The following is a 10,611-nucleotide window of genomic DNA, read 5'->3' as shown; positions in this document are numbered from 1 at the left end:
TTTGCTGATTATTTATAATACTCTCAGAAAATTCTTTTTTGCATGAGGAAGACACTACACAATTTCCACTGTAGTGACTCTAATCCTCTGTAGAAAGAAACCCTAGTCTTCTTTAACCTAGAGGGATTCTAGAACCATATTGAGGTTGCTGTTTCTTCCTTCCTGCTAATCCAGACTAGGGTTGAAGTCTGAGCTTGCAAGAACTGATGGGAAATGTTATTTCTATCTTTAAGATATCTACCAATGTTCTATATGGACAGTCAAAAATGTAGACTTCTGGAGTTATTAAAAATGTATTAGATGTGTCTATGCTAACCTAGAAATCTAAGACACACTAAGAAAAGAAAGCTACATAGTATTAGGTATAGCTCGATTCAATTTTTTAAAAAGGAAAATCCTTTACATTTTAATATAACTGCGTGTGAGTCTGGAGAGCTGGTAAGGAGGGAGATAGACTATATTGTTAATAATAGATACTTCCAAGCAGGTGGGAACTGACTAGGAGAGGAAAAGGGGAGTAATTTTTTCTTTGCATATGTCCATGTTCTTTGCAGTCTGAAGAGGGCATTTGAGAAAAAATTTTAAATATGTTTCAAAAGAAAAAGCTGAATAGAGAATTTTTTAGATGACTGAGTTAGCTCCTAAAACATTAACTCTTCTACAGATAACATAAACTTTGGACAAAATACAGTAACTTGAAGATTCTAAAGAGTAAGTAAAAAACAACAGGAAGTTTGGGGAGGAAAATTGCAAAATTAGAAGAGAATGGCACAGGCATTTTACATTTTTGGGTGGAAGATGGTTTAGCCTGAGGTCAGGCCAAAGTTGTGGCACAGTGCAGGGCTCCAATAACCTGTAGCCTTTCTGGCCTGAAGACCCAAAATACAGAGTTCAGGGCAACCTGTATTATTAAGGTGAGAGTGGAACCTTAAAAAAGACAGAACCAAAGACAGACCTCTAAATTCTGTTTCTAAAATAAAACCGAGTTTCTAGCTGACCTGCAAACTCTGAATACACTGCAAATAACTTAGATATAGGAACTAAACTGAAATTTGATCTGTCACCAAAGAGTTTGCTGTCTTAATCCAACTGAATAAATTGCACACTTAAACAAAAAGATCAGCACTCTTTGGATGACTATGACAGAAAACAAAATCTCCACAACATTAAATTCAAAATATTCAAGATACAATGCAAAATTATATGACATATAAAGGATCAGGAAACTGTGATGTATTCACCAAAGAAAAGCTAATGAATAGAGGCTAATTTAAAGATGACTCAAATGTTGGTACCAGCAGACTGAAGCCAGCAGACAAGCACTTAATCAAGCTATTATAACTATGCCTAATGAGGTAAAGAAAAGTTCATGATAATAAACTAAAAATGGAAAGTCTCAGAAAAGAAATAAAAATTATGAAAAAGAACCAAATGGAAACTCCAATACACAAAAAAACAATAACTGAAGCAAAAAATGCTTCATTGGATGGTCTTCACAGCAGAATGGTGATAAAGAGGGAAAGAATCAGTAAACCGGAAAATAAATCAATAGAAATGCTCCAATCTGAAAAACAGAGAAAGAATGATTGAAAGAAAATAAACAGATATTCATGAACCTGTGTGACAATACCAAAGGTCCAAAATTTAAGAAACTGAAGTTATATACAGAAGGAAAATACAGAGGATGAAGCAGAAAAAAAAAAAAGTTAAAAAAATAATGTCTGAAAATGTGCTCAATTTGTTGAAATAATAAAAAATACAGATACAAGAAACTCCCCAGTTTCCAAGGATAATAAATATGAGGAAAATAATGACTAGGCATACTATAGTTAAACTGATGAAAACAAAAGATAAAGAGAATCTTGAAAGCAGCAAGAGAAAAATGATATGTAACATATAGATGATATGGTTAATGGTTGACTTCTCATCAGAAACAATGGAAGCCAAAAGACATTGGAACAACACAAAGTGCTAACAATAAAAAACTCATCAAACTGAATTCTTTATCCAGTGAAAATACCCTTCAAAATGGAGGAAAAATAAAAATGTGGATAAAAAAATAACTCAGAAAATTTATCTCCATCAGATTTTCACTGTGAGAAATGCTGAAGGAAGTTTTTTACACTGAAGAAAAATGGCACCAGAGAGTCTTAGATCTTCAGAAAAGAATGAAGATAATTAGAAATGCTAAATATCTGGATAAATATAAAAGGCTATTTTCCTCTTAATTTCTTTAAAATACATAGGATAATTCAAAGCAAAAATTATAATTTTTTCTTATGAAATTTTTAATATATGTAAATATAACGCATGGCAATTATAGCCAAGAGGACAATAAGGGAGCAAAAAGATGGACCAATACAATTGCAAAGTTTTTACATTTTATGTGAAGTGATATAATATTTTTATTTATTTAAAGTTTATTTATTATTGAAACACAGAGAGAGAGACAGAGCATGAGCAGGGGAGGGGCAGAGAGAGGAGGAGACACAGAATCTGAAGGAGGCTCCAGGCTCTGAGCAGTCAGCACAGAGCCCGACGCGGGGCTGGAGCTCACCAACCCGTGAGATCATGACCTGAGCCGAAGTCAGACACTTAACTGACTGAGCCACCCAGGTGACCCTGTGAAGTGATATAATATTAATTCAAGGTAGACTGTGAAAAACTAAAGGTATATATTGTAATCCCTAGAGCAACTACTAAAAAAAAATGCAAAAATGTAATTAAAAAGACTAGATAAAATAAAGCCTAGGTAAAAATTTTAAAAATACAAGATAAAATGAAGTGAAATTTAAAAAAAAATTAAATAATCCAAAAGATGTCAAGAAACGAAGAAGTGAGGAACCAAATAGGGTGGACAATCAGTAAACAAAATAATAAAATTGGAACTAAATCCAATCATATTGATAATTGTATTATATGTTAATTGACTAAACAATCCAATTAAAGACAAAGATTATCAGAATTGATTTTTATAAAGGGAGACCCAACCATACGCTCTCTACAAGACACTTTAAATATAAATAACAGATGAGTTGAAAGTAAATAGGAAAAAAACCACACGAAATTATAAGTACAAGAAAGATAGAGTGGCCAAATTAGTACGTTAAATAGCTTCAAATGGTATTTCCAGAGACATAAGGGGGCATTTCAAACTGATAAAAAAGGGCCAATTCATAGGAAGACATAACAATCATAATTCAATAACTGAGCTTCAAATTCATGAAGCGAAATTGACAGAATTAAAGAGAAAGATAATACCATAAATACATGTGGAGATATTAATATCTCTTTCTTACCAATTTATGGAACAAATAGGTAAAATATCAGTAAGAACATGGACGAGCTGAACACACGATCATCTATCTGACCTAATACAGAACACTATACTCAACAACTGCAGCATAGATGTTCTTTTAACATACACATGGTACTTTTTTATCAAGATAGAGAAATACAGTTGGCTATAGACAATGTCTCAGTAAATGCTGTATGATTGACATCAGAGAAATTATGCTCTTGGAGAACAGTGAAACTGGGAATCAGTAAGAGTAAGATATGTATGTTATCGAAGAAACTTCCAAATATTTGGAAATTAAATAACACCCTTATAAATACATGGATGAAGGGGAAATGACAAAAGAAATCAGAAAATATTTAGAATTTGGCAAAACTGAAAGCACAATATATCAGAATTTGTGGGATGCAGTTAAAGCAGTGTTCAGTATAAAGTTTATAGCTTTAAAATGTTTATATCAGAGAAGTTAAAGTCAATGACTTAAGGATCCCTCTTCAAAAGTTTTTTTTTTTTTTTTAATGTTTATTTATTTTTGAGACAGAGAAAGACAGAGCATGAACGGGGGAGGGTCAGAGAGAGGGAGACACAGAATCTGAAACAGGCTCCAGGCTTGGAGCTGTCAGCACAGAGCCCGACGTGGGGCTTGAACTCAGGAACTGTGAGATCGTGACCTGAGCCGAAGTCGGACGCTTAACCGACTGAGCCACCCAAGCGCCCCAAAAGTTTTTTTTAAGAGCAAATCAAACCTTGAGTAGAAAGAAGGAACTAATAATAAGCAGAAATCAGTAAAATAGAAAATAACTGAGAAAAGTCATAGGGGCAATTCTTTTCTTTGAAAAGATCAGTTAAATCACTTAAGTCTTAGTTGCACTGATCAAGATAGAAAGACAGCACAAATTACCAATATCAGGCATGAAAGAAGGGGTTCTCACCACAAACTTTACAGATATCAGAAGGAAAATAAGAGAAAGACAAATACCATATGATTTAACTCATATGCAGAATTTAAGAAAAAAAGAAACAGATGAACATATGAGAAAGTGGGGGGTGGGAAGAGAAGAGAGGGAAACCACAAGAGACTCTTAATGATAGAGAACAAACTGGGTTGATGGAGGAAGGTGGGTGGGAGATGGGCTAGATGGGTGATGGGTACTAAGGACGGCTCTTGTGATGAGCACTGGGTGTTTTATGTAGATGATGAATCACTGAATTCTACTCCTGAAACAAGATTGAATTGCATGTTAACTAAAATTTAAATAAAAAAATAAAAGTAAAATTCTAAAAAAAGGAAGGGGAACATTTTTAATAATTTTATGCCAACAATTTCAAAACTTAGACAAAATGGACAACTTCCTTAAGAAATCCAACTTACCAAATTTGACACAAGATGAAAAGAAATTATCTTTTTTTTTCAGTTTATTTATTTTAAGAGAGAGAGAGAGAGTGCACAAGCAGGGGAGAGGCAGAGAGAGAGGGAGAGAAAGAATCTCAAGCAGGCTCCACGCAGTGCAGAACCTGATGCGGGGCTCAATCCCATGATTGCAAGATCACGACCTGAGCCGATATCAAGAGTTGGACACTTAACCGAGTGCATCAGGAGTGCTGATGCATAGGGGCACTTGTACCCCAATGTTTATAGCAGCACTTTCAACAATAGCCAAATTATGGAAAAAGCCTAAATGTCCATCAACTGATGAATGGATAAAGAAGATGTGGTTTATATATACGATGGAATACTACTTGGCAATGAGAAAGAATGAAATATGGCCATTTGTAGCAACGTGGATGGAACTGGAGATTATTATGCTAAGTGAAATAAGTCAGGCAGAGAAAGACAGATACCATATGTTTTCACTCATATGTGGATCCTGAGAAACTTAACAAAGACCATGGAGGAGGGGAAGCAGGAAAAAAAAAGTTACAGAGAGGGAAGGAGGCAAACCATAAGAGACTCTTAAATACTGAGAACAAACTGAGGGTTGACGGAGGATGGGGGAGAGGGGAAAGTGGGTGATGGGCATTCAGGAGGGTACCTGTTGGGATGAGCACTGGGTGTTGTATGGAAATCAATTTGACAATAAATTATATATAAAAAATAAAGAACCATAATTAAAGCTTTATTGCAAAAAATATATATATAAAATAAAAACTTGGTTCAAAGAAAATGTCAGGCTCATATGGGTTCACTGGTGAATATTATGAAATATTTAAGGAAGAAATAATACTAACATTATACAAAACTTTCAAAAATTAGAGAATAAGGGAACACTTTTCAACTCATTTTATGAGGCTAGCATTACTGAAACACAAAATCTGACCAAGACAATATTGAACAAAACAAAGAAACTTCCTTTTTCAAAGCAGTTGGCAGTAAATATTTCTGTAAAAAAATACTCACTCCCAAAAGTTTGTAGACTCACACTTAAGTATCTGTAGGCTCACACTTTTTTACTTAGGTTGACTTATGATAGACATGGCTGTTTGAAAGTATATACTGGAATGAAATTTAGAGATACTTAATTAAATAACACGGGTTTTTAGCATATTTATGTATTAATCCTTGTATAAAGCTTTCTTTATTTATATTTCAATTATCTTTGTATTGTTTTTATGTAGTTTTGAATCCTTTTTAAAGTATGTGTAATAGAAACAACAAAGACATAATTGAAATATTCTAGTAGTTGGAAAGAAACATAGTTAATTAAATTGGGAGACATCCTCATAGGAATACTGTGGTGATTTAATTCATGTCAATCAAATGTCAATAACAAAAGTTTTATCACATACTAGTAACAAAAAATTATTAACACTTAAATTTGAACTATATGCAATGTATACTATACAAAGAAATATTGAAAGAAAACATGCATACATGAAAAAATATTTAAGTGAGATGGTGATCGTCCATCATTCCTGCTCTGTATTCCAAAGTTACTTTACTGTTGTTGACTGTTCATCATAAGTGTTAGAAGGTATATTCCAATAAGTCAGGTTCTGAAGATGTTTCTTGGAAGTTAAAACTTAATCAAAGTAAAGACTGTATTTAAAATTTTTTATTGTTAGAGGCATTTGGGTGGCTCAGTCAGTTCAGTGTCTGGCTCTTGGTCTTGACTCAGGTCATGATCTCAGGGTCGTGAGATCAAGCCCTAAGGTGGCTCCACTCTAAGCATGGAGCCTGCTTGAGAATCTCTCTCTGTGTCTCTCTATGCCCCTCCCCTGCTCCTTTGCTTTCTCTCTCTCTCTATCTCTCTCTTTGTCAAAAAAAAAAAAAAAGTCAACAAAGGCTTTTATTGTTATAGAAAGCATAAAGACTAAATTATTTTGAAACCAAATTCACCTAGGAAAATGTTTAATTTGGAAAATAACCAATTATTGCTTGCCTATATATTAATAGATCCTTCTAACAATGACTTCATCTCAGAGACTTGCTATGTTATTTTAAAAATAAATCTATGATATAAAGCAGAAATCAGTGGATCTATTGAAGGTTAGCATTCTGTCGCCTTGAGAGGTGTGCAAATACACTTGTTAAAAATAAGAGGGGTGTCTGGGTGGCTCATTTGGGTAGACATTCAACTCTTGGTTTTGGCTCAGGTCATGATCTCACAGTTCATGGGATCAGGTCCTGCATGGGATTCCTTGCTGATAGCACAGAGCCTGCTTGGGATTTTCTCTCTCTCTCCCTCTCTCTCCGCCCCTCCCCCACTCTTATGTGCTCTCTTGCTGTCTCCAAATAAATAAACTTAAAAAGAAACAGTATTGCTGTCAACTGAAAATTAGTGTGTAAATAATTTTTATATGCCAAATACCATTTTAAGAAAGAATATAGCCTTTTTAAAAAAAAATAATCTGTCTTTGATTGGCTCTATTATAGGACAGCTCTAGGGAAATGAGACTTCAGAGGAGTGGCTGGTTTATTAAACTGATGCAAATGTTCCCATATGTTTTCTTTCTTATGTTTTAATAAAGGAATTTCTCAAGAGTGAGTATATAATTGTCTAATAAAACCCACTGTGTCTTTTGGGTTACCAGTGTTTGAGAGAGTATTTTTTTTTTATTTCCTAAACAAGCTTCTAGAAAATTGCCAAAATTTTTAAAGGGTGACAATCTCACTTAATATTAAAAAAATTTTATTTAATTAGATAAAGTACCACTCTTTAGGACTGCTTTGAAAAGAACTGCCATCTTCTCTGCAGACTATTCCTAACTTTAATTGGTTGCATGATCATGAACAAGTCATTTTATCAATCTGGGCTTCAGTTTCTTAATTTTTAATGAAGTACAGGTAGAGAAGAAAAGATAGGTAAACAAATATGATCTTGGGGCCAGAGGCAGTGAGTGGGAGAAGCTTTTCTAAGCATGACACAAAATCCAGAAGCCATAAAATAAAAGCCAGGAGGTTTTATTTCCTAAAAAATAAAACCAATTTTCCACTTGGTGAAACAAACAAAACTTCATCATAAACAATGATGATGACAAATAACAACCAGGTGAAAGTATCTGCAACAAATATGATCATGTACTAATACTCCCTGTATATAGAGCTTAAAAGTATTTATAAGGATGCCTGAGTGGCTCATTTGATTAAGTGTCTGACTCTTGATTTCGGTTTAGGTCATGATCTCACGGTTCATGGGTTCCAGCCCCACACTGGGCTCTGCACTGAGTGTGGAGTCTGCTTCGGATTGTCTCTCTCTCTGAGCCTCTGCCAGGCAAGTGCATGCATACACACATGTGCTCTCTGTCTCTCTCAAAATAAAGAAATAAACTTTAAAAAAATTCACAAAATAACAAGAAAAAGACAAATATTCCAATAGGGAAAGGAGTAAAATCACAGGCAATTTCCAAAGGAAATGTTAGTCTCCAAATAATTTTAAAAAATGGAATACCCCTGGGCGCCTGGGTGGCTCAGTCAGTTAGGCGTCCGACTTTAGCTCAGGTCATGATCTCAACGGTTTGTGAGTCTGAGCCCTGCATTGGGCTTTGTGCTGACAGCTCAGAACCTGGAGCCTGCTTCGGAGTCTGTGTCTCCCTCTCTCTGCCCTCCCCAACTTGCACTCTGTCTGTCTGTCTCTCTCTCTCAAATATAAACATTAAAAAGAGCTTTTTAAATAAAAAAATGGAATAATCCAATGAATGCAAGTTTTTACAAGTGTAATATCCTTTGTTACTCGTCATTTGTTACAATAAAACATGGAATACCCAATGTGATGGAATGAAAAAAATTATGTGACTGGTTTGTCTTAAGAAAAAAGCTGTTTTTATTTACAAAAAGATCTTGATAACTTATCTGGGACTGGCAGGAGAAAGCAGAATTAGATAAAGTCTCTACTTAAAAAATGAACAGGAATTTTGGGATGTGTTAGGAAGAATTAAAAATAAAGAGAATGGAATAAAGCACTTGCGGAAAGCTAGAGCTTGTGTTAGGAGAAATGGCCAAGGTTCTTTTTTAAAAAAGAGAAGTCAAATATTCAATTTTAAATTATTTCCTGTATGGTTCTTTGATGCAATAACTATCATAATCTCCTAAATTAGTAGTACAAGTCAAGTAACAGTAATGCCTTGCCTATATCTACTAGTTAATGTTAGTAAGAATGGACTCTGGTTGAATTAATAATAAAGGGATTTAATACAAGGATATTGGGCAGCTCATCAAAGCACTAGGAGGGCTTGAGAACTAGGCTTGGGAGTAAGCAGCTGGTAAAAAGACCCAAATCATATCCAAACCTGGTTCTGATAGGGAAACACTTAACAGTGTGCAGAGAAAGAGAGAGAGCAACAGTGAGAGAATTTAACCTATTAGTGTCATTAGATCCCAAATTATATACAAACTAAGTGTTTCCAATTGATCATATGCCTCTGCCATAGCAACAAGGGAGATTGCAAAAGTGAATTGTTCTAATTCCTGATCCCTATCAAGACTGACAGAATTCAGATTCTAGGTACCAGAATAAATGAGAAATGATCACTACAGTGATATTTGGAGAAAAATTAATGAGAAACAGCTGTGCCCTATATTTGGGCTAATACCTGAACACTGATAAAGAATAAACTGCAAAATACAGAGGCAAACTAGGAAACCGAATCCAGCAACACAAAAAAAGGACTGTACACCCTGATCACGTGGGTTTATCCTAGAAATGCAAGGTGGTTAATATCCAAAAAGTCAATTCATATACCATAACATTAGAATAAAGGAGAAAATGGCATGATTGTCTCAATAAATTCAAAAAGAGTATTTGACAAAATCCAACACCCTTTCATGATAAAAGTAGTGAACAAACTAAACAGAGAAGGAACTTAAGCAATGTAAAAAACTTCTGTGAAAACCCACAGTTAACATCATACTTAATGATGAAACAATGAATGCTTTCCCCCTAAGATCAAGGACAAGGATGTAAGCTCATACCACTTTTATTCAAGAGTGTCATGAAGATTCTAGCAAGGGCAATTAGGCAAGAAAAGGAAATACAAGGCATCAAATTGGAAAGGAAGAAGTACAACTATTTCTATTCACAGATGACATGATCTTGTATGCAGAAAATCCTAAGGAATCCACTGAGAAACTATTAGAACTAATACGTGTTTTCGGCAAAATTTCAGGATACATGATCAATACACAAAAATCAATTGTATTTCTATATACCTGTAATGAACAAACCGAAAATGAAAGAGAACAATTCCATTTGCAATAGCATCCAAAAAATAATAGTAATAAATTTAACCAAAAAAAAGGCAAAACCTATACTCTGTAAACTATAAAAACATTGTTGAAAAAATTAAAGATCTAAATAAATGGAAAGGCATCTCATGTGCTGGTCTGGAAAACTTAATACTGTTAAAATGGCAATAGTCCCCAAACTGATCTATAGATTTAGCCTGATCACTATCAAAATCCCAACTGCCTTTTTTGCAGAAATTGACAGGCTGATCCTAAAATTCTTAAGAAAATTCAAGAGAACCAGAATAACCGAAAGAATCTTGAAAAAGAACACAGTGGAAGAAGGACCTATACTTTCCAACCTCAAAGCTTACTACAAACCTATTTGTAATCAAGACAAAAGATCAACTGGCATAAGGACAGACATAAAGATCAATGGAATAGAATTGAGGAGTTCAGAAATAAACCTGCACATTTATGGCCAATTGGTTTTCGACACAGAAGCCATGACAATTTAATGAAGAAAGGAAGTCTTTTCAGTAAATGATATTGGGAAAACTGGATATCCACATGCAAAAGATTGAAGGTGCATATACATAAAATTTATGCATATACATGCAAAAATTAATGGATCAAAGCCCTAAATGTATGA

The sequence above is a fragment of the Acinonyx jubatus genome, chromosome B4 (assembly GCF_027475565.1).
Source record: "Acinonyx jubatus isolate Ajub_Pintada_27869175 chromosome B4, VMU_Ajub_asm_v1.0, whole genome shotgun sequence".
Taxonomy (NCBI): domain Eukaryota; kingdom Metazoa; phylum Chordata; class Mammalia; order Carnivora; family Felidae; genus Acinonyx; species Acinonyx jubatus.
The sequence above is the reverse complement of the archived record's forward strand: the minus strand, read 5'-3'. Positions refer to the sequence as shown.